Source organism: Mesoplodon bidens (assembly GCF_964165515.1).
Source record: "Mesoplodon bidens genome assembly, chromosome: 12".
NCBI classification, from domain to species: Eukaryota; Metazoa; Chordata; class Mammalia; order Artiodactyla; family Ziphiidae; genus Mesoplodon; species Mesoplodon bidens.
This window is the reverse complement of record NC_138168.1, coordinates 20309103-20326882: the sequence shown is the minus strand read 5'-3', so window position 1 is coordinate 20326882 and position 17780 is coordinate 20309103.

The following is a 17780-nucleotide window of genomic DNA, read 5'->3' as shown; positions in this document are numbered from 1 at the left end:
GTATCTCTTATCCACTACCCCTATCTTGCCCCACCCCCTTTCCCTCTCCCCACTGGTAACCACTAGTTTGTTGTCTGTGAGTCTGTTTCTGTTTTGTTATATTCACTAGTTTATTTAACTTTTTAGTTTCCACATTTAAGTGATATCATACAGTATTTGTCTGTCTTTGACAGACTTATTTCACTTAACCTAATACCCTCCAAGTCTATTCATGTTGTCTCAAATGGCAAACTTTCATTCTTTTTTGGCTGAGTAATATTCCATTGTATATATATACCACATCTTCCTTATCCATTCATCTGTTGATGGACACTTAGGTTGCTTCTTATCTGGGAAATTATAAAGAATGCTGCTGTGAACATTGGAGTGTATGTATCTTTTGAAATTAGTGTTTCCATTTTTTTCAAATATACACCCAGGATTGGAATTGCTGGGTCATACAGTAGTTCTAGTTTTAGTTTTTTAAGAAACCGCCATACCATTTTCTACAGTGGCTACACCAATTTATATCCCCAGAAACAGTGTATGACTGTTCCCATTTCTCCACATCCTCACCAACAGTTTTATTTGTGGTCTTTTTGACGATAGTCATGTTAACAGGCGTGAGGTGAAATCTCATTCTGGTTTTAATTTACATTTCTCTGATGATTACTGACGTTTAGCATCTTTTCATGTGCTTGTTGGCCAACTGTATGTATTCTGTGGAAAAATGTATATTCAGGTCCTCTGCCCATTTTTTAATTGGGTTGTTTGTGTTTTTGATGTTGAGTTGCATGAACTATTTATATATTTGGGGTATTAACCACTTTTCAGTCATATCATTTGCAAATATTTTCTCCCATTCAGTAGCTTGTCTTTTCATTTTGTCCATTGTTTTCTGTGCTGTACAAAAGCTTTTTTGTCTAATTAGGTCACATGTATTTATTTTTGTTTTTATCTCCTTTTCTTTAGGAATCAGATCTAAAAAAAATATTGCTACCATTTATGTGAAAAAGTGTTCTGTGTTTTCTTCTAGGAGTTTTATGGTTTCTGGTCTTACATTTAGGTCTTTTAATCCATTTTAAATTTATTTTTGTATATGATGTGACAAATGTTTTGATGTCATTCTTTTACATGTGGCTGTCCAGTTTTCCCAGCACCACTTATTGAAGAGACTGCCTTTTCTCCATTGTATATTCTTGCCTCCTTTGTCATATATTAATTGATCATTCTGTTCCATTGGTCTATGTGTCTATTTTTTGTGCCAGTACCATACTGTTTTGATTATTGTAGCTTTGTGGTTGTTTAAATCAGGGAGCAGGATACCTCCAGCTTTGATCCTTTATCTCGAGATTGTTTTGGCTATTCAGGGTCTTTTGTGTTTCCATACAAATTTTAAAACTATTTGTTTTAGTCCTGTGACAAATGTCATTGTTATTTTGATAGGAATTGGATTGAATCTGTAGATTGTCTTGGGTACCTTGGTCATTTTAACAACAGTAAATCTTCCAATTTATGAACACGGTATATCTTTCCATCTGTTTGTGTCATCTTCTGTTTCATTCATCAGTGTTTTACAGTTTTCTGAGTACATATTTTTACCTCCTTAGGTAGGTTTATACATAAGTATTTTATTCTTTTTGATGCAGTGGTAAATGGGATTGTCTCCTTAATTTCTCTTTCTGATAGTTTATTGTTAGTGCATAGAAATGCAACAGATTTCTGTATGTTAATTTTATAACCTGAAACTTTACCAAATTCATTGCTGAACTCTAGTAGTTTTCTGGTAGTGTCTTTAGGATTTTCTATGTATAGTTCACATCATATGCAAACAGTGATGGTTTTACTTCTTCTTTTCCAATTTGGATTCTTTTTATTCCTTTTTCTTGTCTGATTAATGTGGCTAGGAGTTCCAATACTGTGTTGAATAAATGTGGTGAGTATGGCTATCCTTGTCTTGTTCCTGATCTTAGAAAAAAGTTTTCTGCTTGATAAGTATAATGAGTATGATTGTTAGCTGTGGACCTTTATTATGTGGAAGTATGTTTCCTCTATACCCACTTTCTGAAGAGTTTTTTTTATCATAAATGAGTGTTGAATTTTGTCAAAAGCTTTTTCTGCATCTACTGAGATGATCATAGGGTTTTTATTCTTCAGTTTGTTAATGTGGTGATTGACTGACTTGCAGATATTGAAAAGTACTTACATCCTTGGGATAAATCCCACTAGATCATGGTGTATGATCCTTTTAATGTATTGTTGGTTTAAGTTTGCTAATATAATGTTGAGGATTTTTGCATCTATGTTCATCAGTGATATTGGCCTATAATTTTTTTGTGTCTGTGTGATATCTTAGTCTAGTTTTGGTATCAGGGTGAGGCTGGACTCATAGAATAAGTTCAGAGACATTCCTTCTTCTGCAATTTTTTGGAACAGTTTGAGATGGACAGTTGTTAAATCTTCTCTAAATGTTTAATGGAATTCACTGTGAAGTTATCTGGGCCTGAACGGTTTTTTTTTGGGGGGGGGCAGTTTTTAAATTACTGATTCAATTTTTATTACTGGTAATTGGTCAGTTCATATTTTTTTATTTCTTCCTGCTTCAGTCTTGGGACATAATACATAATTTGTCTATTTATTCTAGGTTGTCCATTTTATTGGCATATAGTTGTTTGCAGTAGTCTCTTATGATCTTTTGTATTTCTGTGGTGTCAGTCATAACTTCTCCTTTTTCATTTCTGATTTTATTGATTTGGGTCCTCTCTTTTTTTTTTTTCTTGATGAGTCTGGGTAAAGGTTTATCAATTTTGTTTGTCTTTTCAAAGAACCAGCTCTTAGTTTCATTGATCTTTTCTACTGTTTTCTTAGTCTCTCCTTCTGCTCTGATCTTTATGATTTCTTTCCTTCTATTAATTTTAGGATTTGCTTATTCTTCTTTTTCTAGTTCCTTTAGGTCTAAGTTTGGGTTGTTTATTTGAGTTTTTCATGTTTCCTGAGGTAAACTTGTGTTGCTATAAACTTCCCTCTTAGAACTGCTTTTGCTGCATCCCATAGATTTTGGATTGCTGTGTTTTTGTTTTCATTTGTCTCCAGGTATTTTTTTATTTCCTCTTTGATTTCTTCAGTGATCCATTGATTCTTTAGTAGCATATTGTTTAGCCTCCAAGTGTTTGTTTCATAGTTGTTTTCTAGTCTCATAGCAGTGTGTTTTGGAAAAGATGATTGATATGATTTCAATTTTCTTAAATTTACCAAGGCTTATTTTGTGGCCTAGTATGTGATATATCTTGGAGAATGTTCCATGTTCACTTGAAAAGACTCTGTATTCTGCTGCTTCCAGATGGAATATTCTATACATATATCTATTAAGTCTATCTGCTCTAAAGTGTCATTTACGGCCTTATTGATTTTTCTGTCTGGATGATCTGTCCATTGATGTAAGTGGAGTGTTGAAGTCCCCTACTATTATTGTGTTACTGTTAATATCTCCCATTATGCTTGTTAATATTTGCTTTAGGAATTTAGTTGTACCTACATTGGATGTTGTATCTTCTTGAATTGAGCCCTTGTTCATTATATAATATCCTTCTTTGTCTCTTATAACAGACTTTAAAGTCTATTTTGTCTAAGTGTTGTTACCCTGGCTTTCTTTTGATTTCCATTTGCATAGAATACCTTTTTCCATCCCTTCCTTTCAGTCTGTGTGCTTTATTTTTTTAAGAATTTATATATTTAATTTTTGACTACATTGGGTCTTTGTTGCTGCACACAGGCTTTCTCTAGTTGCAGCAAGTGGGGGCTACTCTTTGTTGTGGTACACGGGCTTCTCATTGTAGTGGTTTCTCTTATTGCAGAGCATGGGCTCTAGGCATGCAGGCTCCAGTAGTTGTGGCTCAGGGGCTCAGTAGTTGTGGCTCATGGGCTCTAAAGTGCAGGCTCAGTAGTTGTGGTGCACAGGCTTTGTTGCTCTGTGGCATGTGGGATCTTCCCAGACCAGGGCTCAAACCTGTGTCCCTGCATTGGCAGGTGGATTCTTAGCCACTGCACCACCAGGGAATCCCGTCTATGTGTTTTTAGATCTGAAGTGAGTCTCTTGTAGGCAGCACATATACAGGTCTTGTTTTATATCTATTCAACCACTCTATGTCTTTTGATTGGAGCATTTACCCCATTTACATTTATGGATATATTTATTGATATTTAGGTTCTTATTACCATCTTGTGTCAATTGTTTTGGGGTGTTTTCATAAGTATTTTTTATTCCTTTCATCTTCTTTTGTTCTCTTCTTTTGTGATTTGATGACCATCTTTGGTGTTATGTTCAGATTCCTTTTTCTTTTATGTGTGTTCATCTATTATAGACTTTTGTTTTGTGGGTACCATGAGGTTTTTACATAGTAATCTATATGTATACATGATTGTTTTAAGTTACTGATATTAGTTTCAAATGCATTTTAACCATACTGCATTTGTACTCTCTTCCCCTCACAAGTACTGTTTTTGATATCATATTTTACATCTAATTATTTTATATATCCCTTAACTGCTTGTTGTGGATATAGATGATTTTACTACTTTGTCTTTTAACCTTCCTAGTAGCTTTGTGTGTGGATGATTTCCTACCTTTATTATATGTTTGCCTTTACCAATGAGCTTTTTCATTTTATAATTTTCATCTTTCTAGTTGTGACCTTTTCTTTTTTGCTTAAAGAAGTTCCTTTAACATTTCTTGTTAAGCCAGTTTTGTGGTACTTTTTTGGTTTTGCTTGTCTGCTAACCTTTTGATCTCTCCATCAAATCTGAAGTAGAACCATGCTGGGTAGAGTAATCTTGGTTGTAGGTTTTTCCCTTTTATTACTTTAAATATATCATGCCACTCCCTTCTTGCCTGCCGAATTTCTGCTGAAGGTTCAGCTGATAGACTTATGACAGTTCTCTTGTATATAATCCGTTGGTTTTCCCTTGTTGCTTTTAATATTCTCCCTTTATCTTTAAATTTTTGCCATTTTAATTACAATGTGTCTTGATGTGTTCATCTTTGGGTTAGTCCTGTATGGGACTCTCTGTACTTCTTGGACTTCTTGGATATCTGTTTCCTTTCCCAGGTTAGGAAAGTTTTCAGCTATTATATCTTCAAATATGCTCTCAACAACTTTCTCTCTCTCTCTCCTTTCAGGATCCATTGTATTATGAATATTAGTGCACTTGATAGTGTCCCAGAGGTCTCTTAAAATGTCCTCATTTTTTTTCATTTTTTTTTTCTGTTCAGCAGTAGTGATTTCCACTACTCTGTCTTCTAGCTCTCTGAGCCATTCTTATGTATTATTTAATCTACCGTTGATTCCTTCTAGTGTATTTTTCATTTCAGTTACTGTATTCATCTCTGGTTCTTCTTTACAATTTTAACTCTTTGTTAAAAACATGTAACTTCTAGTTCTGTGTACCCATTCTTCGCCAGAGTCCTTTGATCATCTTTACAATCACTACCCTGAATTTCTTCTTGAGTAAATTGCTTATCTACACTTCACTTAGTTCATCTTCTGGGGTTTTATCTTGTTCCTTTGTCTGGAACATGTTCTTCTATTGCTTCATTTTGCCTAAGTTGCTGTTTTTATTTTTATGTATCTATTAGATTGGTTATGTTTCCCAATCTTGGAGAAGTGAAGTTTTGTAGTAGATGTCCCATGCATCCCAGCAGTGTACCCCCCTCTCGTCTCCCAAGCTATTTGCTCTAGGGGTTCCTGCTATGAGGGCTGCATGGGTCTTTCTGTTGTGGGGGACTGATTATGTGGGTGGTCTCATTGACTTTGTTGCTCCCAGTCTGGCTGGTTTCCAGGTCATGCCTTGTGTAGAGGCTGCTGCTGGTGGCACTGCATCTTGAACGGCTGACTGCAGAACTCCCGGGGTCTCCAGGGCTTATGTTAGTTCACTAGTGGGTTGAGTTGGGGTCAAGAAGACTCCAGTGCTATTGCCTACCCACTGGTAGGTGAAGCTAAGTGCTGCACTACTGACAGACAGAGCTGGGTCCTGGAGTCTGCTTGTAGGACCCAGGGTTCTCAGAGTTGGTGTCAGATCAATTGGGGGAAGGGGTGGTTTCTGACACAGTTGGGTATGGGCCCAGGGTGTCCCAAAACTTGTGTTGGCCTTCTAGTGGGCAGTACCAGGGCCCAGGTGATCCCAGCGAAGGGTCTGTCCTGCTGATGGGTAGGCTGGATCTGCAGGCTGTGGGACTGTGGTTTTCTTGAGTCTGGTGTCAGCCCCCTGGTGGGTGAGGCTTGTCCAGAGGCTAGAGGAGGCTCCCTGGAGGTCAGGACCAGGGACCAGGGAATTCTGGAACTCGTGTCTGCCCAATGTAGTGTACAGCTGCATCCTGGGCCCTCTGGTGGGCAGGGTCATGTCCAGAGGAGGCTCAGGGGGTGTTAAGGCAGCCTGTCTGTTGATGGGTGATGTGTCCCTACCAAGTTAGTTGCTTGGCCTGAAGAGTCTTAGCACTGGTGCCTACAAGCTGTTGGATGGGGCCAGGTCTTGGCCTAATGAGCTAGAGGGAGGATGCCGCAATGGCACTTGCCAACTCTAGTGTCCACGCGGTAAAAGGAGCTCCCAAAAATGGCTGTTACCAGTGTCTATGTCCCCAGGGTGAGCTGCAGTTGCTTTCTGCCTTGCTAAGTTCAGCAAATAGGTTTGACACAGGCTCCTCTCAAATTACTGCTTCTGCCCTGAGTCCTGGAGTGTGTGATATTTTGTGTGCACCCTTTAAGAGTAAAATCTCTATTTTCCCCAGCCCTCTGGGATTCCTAAACGTAAGCTCCACTCTCCTTCAAAATCAAATACTCTGGAAGCTCATCTTCCCATTGCAAGAGCCCCGGGCTGGGAGCCCAACATGGGGCTCAGGCCTCTCACTCCTTTAAAAGAACCTCTGTAATGTAATTATTCCCCAATTTGTAGGTTGCCCGCCCAGGGGTATGGGATTGACCATATTGTGAGTCTACTCCTCCTACCCATCTCGTTGTGGTTCCTTTTTTATATCTTTAGCTGTAGAAGATCTTTATTCGTAGGTCTCAGTCTTTTTCATTGATGGTTTTTCTGCAGATAGCTGTGATTTTGGTGTGCATGTGAAAGAAGGTGAGCTCAGGGTCTTTCTACTCTGCCATATTGGCCACTTTCTGTCTTGAATATTTTTAAACATTTTAAAATTATTCACTCAATAAGCAAAAGTTGAAAAAAGTTAATTACCTATATGTAAATTAATTAAACTAACTCATAAGGAACAATAAATGTGAATAAGCTTTGGAGTTAAGAAAACTAGATTTATAGTTCTTTTGGCCATGTAATAGTCAACAAATACCTTGATTTCTTTCAGTATTACTGTAATATGGAGAAAAATTACTATAGTAATGAACTTGGATCAAGATGGCAGAGTAGGAAGACGCAGAACTCACCTTTTCCAAAGAACACATCAAAGATACATCTACACATGGAATACTCTCCCTGAAAATGAACTGGAGACTAGCAGAAAGACTCCTGTACAGCCAAGGCTTTGCAAATGATATGTCTGATAAGGGATTAATATCCAAATATATAAACTGTTCATACAATCCAAAATCACAAAAACCAACAACCCAACCAATAAATGGACAGAAGACATGCATAGACATTTTCCCAAGGGAGATACACAGATGGCCAACAGACACATGAAAAAGTGCTCAACATTGCTAATCATCAGAGACAGCAAGTCAATACCATAATGAGATATCACCTCACACCTGTCAAAATGGCTGTCATCAAAAAGTCCATAAATAACAAATGTTGGTGAGGATGTGAAGAAAAGGGAACCCTTGTACACTGTAGGTGGGATTGTTGCAGCTACTATGAAAAGCAGTACGGAAATTCCTCAAAACTAAAAATAGATGTACCATATGATACCAGTTCCACTTCTGGTATATATCCAAAGAAAATGAAAACACTAATTCAAAAAGAGACAAACACCCCAATTTTCACAGCAGCTTATTTACCATAACCAATATATGGAAGCAACCCAAGTGTCCATAAACAGATAAATGGATAAAGAAGATGTGATATATATATATATATAGATATATAGATATATATATATTACTCAGCCACACAAAAAAGAATGAAATTCTGCCATTTGCAGCAATGTGATTGGACCTAGAGAGTATTATGCTTAGTGAAATAAGTCAGACAGAAAGACAATACTGTATGTTATCAGTTATACGAAGAATCTAAAAAACTGAAGCAAAAGATTGTATGTAACAAAATGGAAACAAAGTCACAGACAGAGGGAACAAAGAAGTGGTTACCAATGGGGAGAGGTAAGGTGTGAGGAGTGAGATAAGGGTATGAGATTAATAGATACAAACTATTATGTATAAAATAGAGAAGAAACACAGGGAAACATAGTCAATATTTTAATATAACTTTAGAGTATAATTTATAAAACTATTGAATCACTACACTGTACATCTGAACCTAAAAAAAATAATAATAATAAAAAAGAGTATCATGGGGCTTCCCTGGTGGCGCAGTGGTTGAGAGTCCTCCTGCCAATGCAGGGGATATGGGTTCATGCCCCGGTCCGGGAAGATCCCACATGCCGCTGAGCGGCTGGGCCTGTGAGCCATGGCCGCTGAGCCTGCACATCCGGAGCCTGTGCTCCGCAATGGGAGAGGCCACAACAGTGAGAGGCCCGTGTACCGCAAAAAAAAAAAAAAAAAATGAGTATCATGGAACAATTCTATATAAAAGATTATTGGCCTGCATTAAACACAATGCTTCTATTCCCTCTTAGGGTCCTTGTGCAAATTCAGCATCTAAATACTAGCTTACATGTGTTCACGGCTTTTCTTTCCCAGTCATTAGCTCATTGAAAAAATGATAATGGTTTCTTTCTTTGGATATTCTCCTGAAAAAAAGGATTAGTTTCTGTAAAAGTATCAACAGATTTTACAGTATTTAATGGAGTCAGAAAAATTATTTCTGTTTTCAGAAAAAGCATTATTTTCTGTAAAAGGAGTAATGGTTTTTATAGTATTTAATGGAGACAGAAAAAAATTTCTGTTTCCCCCTAATATTTCAATATGTTTTCTTCATAAAGCTGAATATACCTATAAAAAACCAACTACTGTACTAATTACTTCACAGTATTATTATTAGCACCAAATTAACTAAAATATTTGAAGAAATTTATAAACTGTAAAACAGGGCTTCCCTGGTGGCGCAGTGGTTGGGAATCCGCCTGCCAATGCAGGGGACACAGGTTCGGGCCCTGGTCCGGGAAGATCCCACATGCCGCGGAGCAACTAAGCCCGTGCGCCACAACTACTGAGCCTGTGCTCTGGAGCCCACGAGCCACAACTACTGAAGCCTGCGCGCCTCGAGCCCGTGCTCCACAACAGGAGGAGCCACCGCACCACAACGAAAGTAGCCCCCACTCACTGCAACTACAGAAAGCCGCGCACAGCAATGAAGAACCAACGCAGCCAAAAATAAATAAATAAAATAAATTTATAAAAAAAAAAAAAAAAAAAAAAAAAAAAACAGGTCACAGATTTTACTTATGATTGTTACTGGGTCTAGTCATAGTTATATGTTTGAAGACCACAGGTTATCTCAGAGCACTAAAATTAGTCTGAACTGTAAGTGCACAGATTTTTAAAATTTTACTTTATTTCCAGATTGAATCAACAGCATACTTAAAAAGTGCTACATACACATCAAAAAACTACAAAGTAAACAATTCAAAAATCCAATTGTTAAGTAAACTAATTGGTATTTTATCCTAATAAAAAGAATCTGACACAATCACTGACAACTAAATGTATTTACAGAAAAAAAACAGATATTTATTTTATACGTCTTGAATTTGAATCTGAAAATAAAACTAACAGCAATCCAGTAATCTTAACCTCTTTAAATTAGATTAGAGACTAAAGCATTATTAAAGTGGGATTTCAATTATAGATACTGCATCTCTTTTCCAACTTCAAAATGATGTCAACATATTGGAGAAGATTTAAGGAATATTAGGTCACTTTCACAGGATTTTTCCAATATATCAGTGGAAGAATTTCTTGTAATGACCCTTTGGGTAGAGTACTTAAAAGTAAGTAAGTAAATAAATCACTTCAAAAGAAGAAGGCATTGAGGTTAAAATGATCTTTGCAGAAAAAGAAATGCAGTTAGAGGGAAGAATATTGTTATATAAAGTGAATTATATGTACTAGTATGTATCTAGGCAAACAGTAGATGGCAACATCTACACAGTCTTGTTTTTGAAAGGATTATATAACATCAATATAAATCAGGCTAATGATTCATGAAATTTGGGACTTTCCAAAACTCATGTATTAGAAAGGATATTTATGCACATACATATTTTGTTTTTATGCTTCCTATTTTACAATATCGTGCTTCTACCTTATTAGAAGGACTTCACTAAGATCATTAACCTAAAAAATGTTTTGTGAGTCACATTAGATTGCCTACCTAAACAAAGGGACAGTATTGTTTTTCCTCATATGAGTTGGCCAGATGAGGTGGTTGAATCAGATAAGGATGAGGATTAATGGAAGCACGGATACTTTCTTTAATGAAAACTAACAAATAAATAAATCTCTGACGTGACCTCAATAATTGGAGTTGCAGCAAACTGCGGCAGGAGGCACATCTGGTGGTCAAGGGAAGGTGCAAGATGCGTATATCAAGTTTTCTTTTCTCTTTTGAGCTCATACAGCCCCCACCTGCCTCTATCAGTAACACTGGAGTCTGAAGACATTCTCACAAACCACTTTCAAACCTAAGAAAAGCAAGGAAGTCACTGTGGACTTTGATGCCTGGGGGTATTTTTATTTTCCAGAATGATGAGATTTATTATTGACGGGTTTCCTGGTCAGAAATCAGAGAGCAGCTCTGCTGGCGAGCAGCAGTGTTGCTTTACAACAGCAGAGGTCACTAAAAGCAAAAGGGAAGGAGATGGAGCCGTCCAGCCAGAACCTGCTCCCACTTTCTTTGACAATCAGCAGGCAAGAGGTTGACACACACGAAGGATAACCTAATCCTAAGTGCCCAATAGGATCTCCTGGACAAGCAATGGCTCTATCCTGGTCACAGTGCTTTCCTGGACATGCTCAGAGATGTTTAAGACCCTCCACACAGAGAATTATTTCCTACCAAAGAGTATATTTTTAGGGAACCATAATAAATTATAGAGTGAAAATTTCCACTATATGCTTTTACAATTATTGAAATTTTTCCTACCTCTCCAATACTGGATGTGGATCAATCTTTAGAAAGAACAAATAACAGCCACCCTCCCCCAACAACAACAAAAGAATGGGAAAAATAAAATAGTTTAGCTCTACATTCTTTCAGCAAAAATTTTTTTGAGTGTCAGGCACTGTTCTAAGTACTCGGGTACAAAGGTAAACAAAATACATTACATCCTTTTCCTCATGGAACTTAAAGAGCCTGGTAGGAGCAGGCAGAAACTGAACAAAGAAATGGTATATCACACGTCAAGTGGTGTATTTGTTTTCTAGAGCTGCCGCAACAAAGTGCCACAAACTGTGTGGCATAAAACAACAGAAATTTGGGCTTCCCTGGTGGCGCGGTGGTTGAGAGTCCGCCTACCAATGCAGGGGACACGGGTTCGTGCCCCGGTCCGGGAAGATCCCACATGCCGCGGAGCGGCTGTGCCCGTGAGCCATGGCCGCTGGGCCTGCGCATCCGGAGCCTGTGCTCCACAACGGGAGAGTCCACAACAGTGAGAGGCCTGCATACCGAAAAAAACAAAAACAAAACAAAACAGAAATTCATTGTCTCATAGTTGTGGAGGCTAGAAATCCAAAATTGAGGTATCTGCAGGGCCATGATCCCTCTGAAACCTGCAGGGAAATCTTCCTTGCCTTTTCTTAGCTTCTGGGAGTTTGCCAGGAATGCTTGGCTTGTATTGATAGATGTGTCACTCCAATCCTCCATCTTCACATGCCACACATGGCATTCTCCCTGTGTCTCTTCACAGACTCCTTTATATATGTCTATGTTTGTGTCCAAATTTCTCCTTTTTACAAGGACACCAGTCATACTGGACTAGGACCCACCCCAATAAACTCATCTTAACTTAGCTACGTCTGCAAAGAACCTATTTACAAATAAGGTCACAGTCTGAAGTACTGAAGGTTAGAGCTTCAACATATATTTTAGAAGGGGGGGCAAAATTTAACTCATAACCCATATTATGAAAAACTGAAGCAGAGTAAAGGAAATAGTAACAGGCAAGGGGAGGGAAGGCACACGGAGATAAGGTGGTCAAGGAAAATGACACTTGAATAGAGAAAGTAAAATCTGAGGAATTGGGACATGCAGATAACTGAGAGAAGAGATATCTGCTCCTGAAAATACATGACTTTTAAGTGCCAAGATTGTAATACGACCAATTGTCTTCACTCTTTAAAATAGTTTCATGATTATAAAGAAAGACGTATTAACATCACAACACCAAATCATTCTTTTTAACTCTAAACAAATTGATTCATTTTCCTTTAACTCATCCTTAGCAAGAAGAGAGGGGATACTGATTGATTGTAAGCTTAAATGATGATGCTCTAAACAAATATTCATTTTGTAGCAAATATTCATTTTGCACACTTGTAGCTCCTGGGGGAAAAGGGAATAAAAAAATGTAAAACTCTTTGCCTTCATGGAGTTTATATTTCAATAAGGGGGAACTGAATTTGACTTTTCACTGTTTCTCCCCCACTGGTTTGGAAATGGAAGACACCTGCCCAGTAAGAGTAAAGTGTGTCTTTGCAGCTATCAAGAATCATGAGCTCTCATGAGGACCCATAAACTTTATCTGTTCCAAGTATTCATTGGATGCGGAACACTTTATAGACTCTCCTTCAGATGGCACTAACATGTTTGGCAATACCATCAGCAACAGAAGTTCACAATCCCCCCAACCCCACCGTCCACAGGAGCTTCTTTCACCCTTGCTGCCTCTGTTCCAAAAACACAGTCCTGAGCCGGAGGGGAAGATGGCGGAAGAGTAAGACGTGGAGATCACCTTCCTCCCCGCAGATACACCAGAAATACATCTACACGTGGAACAATTCCTACAGAACACCTACTGAACGCTGGCAGAAGACCTCAGACCTCCCAAAAGGCAAGAAACTCCCCACGTACCTGGGTCGGGCAAAAGAAAAAAGAAAAAACAGAGACAAAAGGATAGGGTCGGGACCTGCACCAGTGTGAGGGAGCCGTGAAGGAGGAAAGGTTTCCACACACTAGGAGCCCCTTCGTGGGCGGAGACTGAGGGTGGCGGAGGGGGGAAGCTTCGGAGCCGCAGAGGAGAGCGCAGCCACAGGGGTGCGGAGGGCAAAGCACAGAGATTCCTGCACAGAGGATCGGTGCCGACTGGCACTCACCAGCCTGAGAGGCTTGTCTGCTCACCTGCCTGGGCGGGCGGGGCTGGGAGCTGAGGCTCGGGCTTCAGTCAGAGCGCTGGCGGCGTGAACACAGCCTGAAGGGGTTAGTGCGCCACGGCTGGCCGGGAGGGAGTCCGGGGAAAAGGCTGGACCTGCCGAAGAGGTAAGAGACTTTTTCTTCCCTCTTTGTTTCCTGGTGCGCGAGGAGAGGGGATTAAGAGCACCGCTTAAAGGAGCTCCAGAGACGGGCGCGAGCTGCGGCTAAAAGCGCGGACCCCGGAGACGGGCGTGGGACGCTGGGGCTGCTGCTGCCACCAGCAAGAGGCCTGTGTGCGAGCGCAACTCACTGTCCACACCTCCCCTCCCAGGAGCCTGTGAAGCCCGCCACTGCCAGGGTCCCGGGATCCAGGGACAACTTCCCTGGGAGAACGCACGGGCACGCCTCGTGCTGGTGCAACGTCACGCCAGCGTCTGCAGCCGCACGCTCGCCCCGCCTCCACGCCCCTCCCTCCCCCCGCCCCGGCCTGAGTGAGCCAGAGCCCCTGAATCAGCGGCTCCTTTAACCCCGTCCTGTCTGAGAGAAGAACAGACGCCCTCAGGCGACCTACATGCAGAGACGGGGCCAAATCCAAAGCTGAGCCCCGGGAGCTGTGCGAACAAAGAAGAGAAAGGGAAATCTCTCCCAGCAGCCTCAGGAGCAGCGGATTAAATCCCCACAATCAACTTGATGTACCTGCATCTGTGGAATACCTGAATAGGCAACCAATCATCGCAAATCGAGGAGGTAGACTTTGAAAGCAAGATTTATGATTTTTTCCCCTTTTCCTCTTTTGTGAGTGTGTATGTGTATGCTTCTGTGTGAGATTTTGTCTCTATAGCTTTGCTTCCACCATTTGTCATAGGGTTCTATCCGTATGTTTTGTTTGTTTGTTTTTTCTTAATAATTTTTTTTATTTTAATAATTATTTTATTTTATCTTGCTTTATTTTATTTAATTTATCTTCTTTCTTTCTTTCCTTCCTTCCCTCCTTTAGACAACAAATCATCCCAAATTGAGAAGGTGGACTTTGAGAGCAAGATTTATGATTTTTTCCCCTTTTCCTCTTTTTGTGAGTGTGTATGTGTATGCTACTGTGTGAGATTTTGTCTGTATAGCTTTGCTTCCACCATTTGTCCTAGGGTTCTATCTGTCTGCTTTTGTTTGTTTGTTTGTTTTTAATTTTTTTTCTTAATAATTATTTTTTATTTTAATAACTTTATTTTATTTTATCTTACTTTATCTTATTTTACTTTACCTTCTTTCTTTCTTTCTTCCTTCCCTCCTTCCTCCCTCCCTCCCTCCTCCTTCCCTCCTTTCTTTCTCTCATCCTTTCTTTCTTTTTTCTTCCTTTCTTTCTTTCTCTCTTTCTACTTCTACCAATTCTTTTTTTCTACTTTTTCTCCCTTTTATTCTGAGCTGTGTGGATGAAACGCTCTTGGTGCTCCCACGAGGAGTCAGTGATGTGCCTCAGATGTAGGAGAGCCAAGTTCAGGAAACTGGTCCACAAGAGACCTCCCACCTCCACATAATATCAAATGGATAAAATATCCCAGAGATCTCCATCTCAACACCAGCACCCAGCTTCACTCAACGACCAGCAAGCTACAGTGCTGGACACCCTATGCCAAACAACTAGAAAGACAGGAACACATCCCCACCCATTAGCAGAGAGGCTGCCTAAAATCATAATAAGTCCACAGACACCTCAAAATACACCGCCAGACGTGGACCTGCATGCCAGAAAGGCAAGATCCAGGCTCATTCAGCAGAACATAGGCACTAGTGCCCTCCACAAGGAAGCCTACACAACCCACTGAACCAACCTTAGCCACTGCAGACAGACACCAAAAACAACGGGAACTACGAAACTGCAGCCTGCAATAAGGAGACCCCAAACACAGTAAGATAAGCAAAATGAGAAGAGAGAAAAACACACATCAGATTAAGGGACAATATAAAAACCCACCAGACCTAATAAATGAAGAGGAAATAGGCAATCTACCTGAAACAGAATTCAGAATAATGATAATAAAGATGATCCAAAATCTTGGAAATACAATAGACAAAATGCAAGAAACATTTAACAAGGACCTAGAAGAACTAAAGATGAAACAAGCAATGATGAACAACACAATAAATGAAATTAAAAATACTCTAGATGGGATCAATAGCAGAATAACTGAGGCAGAAGAACGGATAAGTGACCTGGAAGATAAAATAGTGGAAATAACTGCTGCAGAGCAGAATAAAGAAAAAAGAATGAAAAGAACTGAGGACAGTCTCAGAGACCACTGGGACAACATTAAACGCACCAACATTCGAATTATAGGGGTTCCAGAAGAAGAAGAGAAAAAGAAAGGGACTGAGAAAATATTTGAAGAGATTATAGTTGAAAACTTTCCTAATATGGGAAAGGAAATAGTTAATCAACTCCAGGAAGCACAGAGAGTCCCATACAGGCTAAATCCAAGGAGAAATATGCCAAGACACATATTAATCAAACTGTCAAAAATTAAATACAAAGAAAACATATTAAAAGCAGCAAGGGGGAAACAACAAATAACATACAAGGGAATCTCCATAAGGTTAACAGCTGATCTTTCAGCAGAACGTCTGCAAGCCAGAAGGGACTGACAGGACATATTTAAAGTGGTGAAGGAGAAAAACCTGCAACCAAGATTACTCTACCCAGCAAGGATCTCATTCAGATTTGATGGAGAAATTAAAACCTTTACAGACAAGCAAAAGCTGAGATAGTTCAGCACCACCAAACCAGCTTTATAACAAATGCTAAAGGAACTTCTCTAGGCAAAAAAACACAAGAGAAAGAAAAGAACTACAATAATGAACCCAAAACAATTAAGAAAATGGGAATAGGAACATACATATTGATAATTACCTTAAATGTAAATAGATTAAATGCTCCCACCAAAAGACACAGTTTGGCTGACTGGATACAAAAACAGCACCCACATATATGCTGTCTACAACAGACCCAACTCAGACCTAGAGACACATACAGACTGAAAGTAAGGGGATGGAAAAAGATATTCCATGCAAATGGAAACCAAAAGAAAGCTGGAGTAGCAATTCACATATCAGACAAAATAGACTTTAAAATAAAGACTACTAGAAGAGACAAAGAAGGACACTACATAATGATCAAGGGATCAATCCAAGGAGAAGGTTAAACAATTGTAAATATTTATGCACCCAACGTAGGAGCACCTAAATACATAAGGCAAATACTAACAGCCATAAAAGGGGTAATCAACAGCAACACATTCATTGTAGGGGACTTTAACACCCCACTTTCACCAATGGACAGATCATCAAAAATTAAAATAAATAAGGGAACACAAGCTTTAAATGATACATTAAACAAGATGGACTTAATTGATATTTATAGGACACTCCATCAAAAACAAGAGAATACACATTTTTCTCAAGTGCTCATGGAACATTCTCCAGGATAGATCATATCTTGGGTCACAACTCAAGACTTGGTAAATTTAGGATAATTGAAATTGTATCAAGTATCTTTTCTGACCACAATGCTATGAGACTAGATATCAATTACAGGAAAAGATCCATAAAAAATACAAACACATGGATGCTAAACAATACACTATTTAATAAAGCAGTGATCCCTGAAGAAATCAAAGAGGAAATAGAAAAAATACCTAGAAACAAATGACAATGGAGACACGATGACCCAAAACATATGGGATACAGCAAAGAGTGAAGTTTATAGCAATACAATCCTACCTTAAGAAACAGGAAACATCTCGAATAAACAACCTAACCTTGCACCTAAAGCAATTAGAGAAAGAAGAACAAAAAAACCCCAAAGTTAGCAGAAGGAAAGGAATCATAAAAATCAGATCAGAAATAAATGTAAAAGAAATGAAGGAAACAATAGCAAAGATCAATAAAACTAAAAGCTGGTTCTTTGAGAAGATAAACAAAATTGATAAACCATTAGCCAGACTCATCAAGGAAAAAAGGGAGAAGACTCAAATCAATAGAATTAGAAATGAAAAAGGAGAAGTAACAACTGACACTGCAGAAATACAAAAGATCATGAGAAATTACTACAAGCAACTCTATGCCAATAAAATGGACAGCCTGGAAGATATGGACAAATTCTTAGAAATGCACAACCTGCCAAGTCTGAATCAGAAAGAAATAGAAAATATAAACAGACCAATCACAAGCACTGAAATTGAAACTGTGGTTAAAACTCTTCCAACAAACAAAAGCCCAGGACCAGATGATTTCAGAGGCAAATTCTATCAAACATTTAGAGAAGAGCT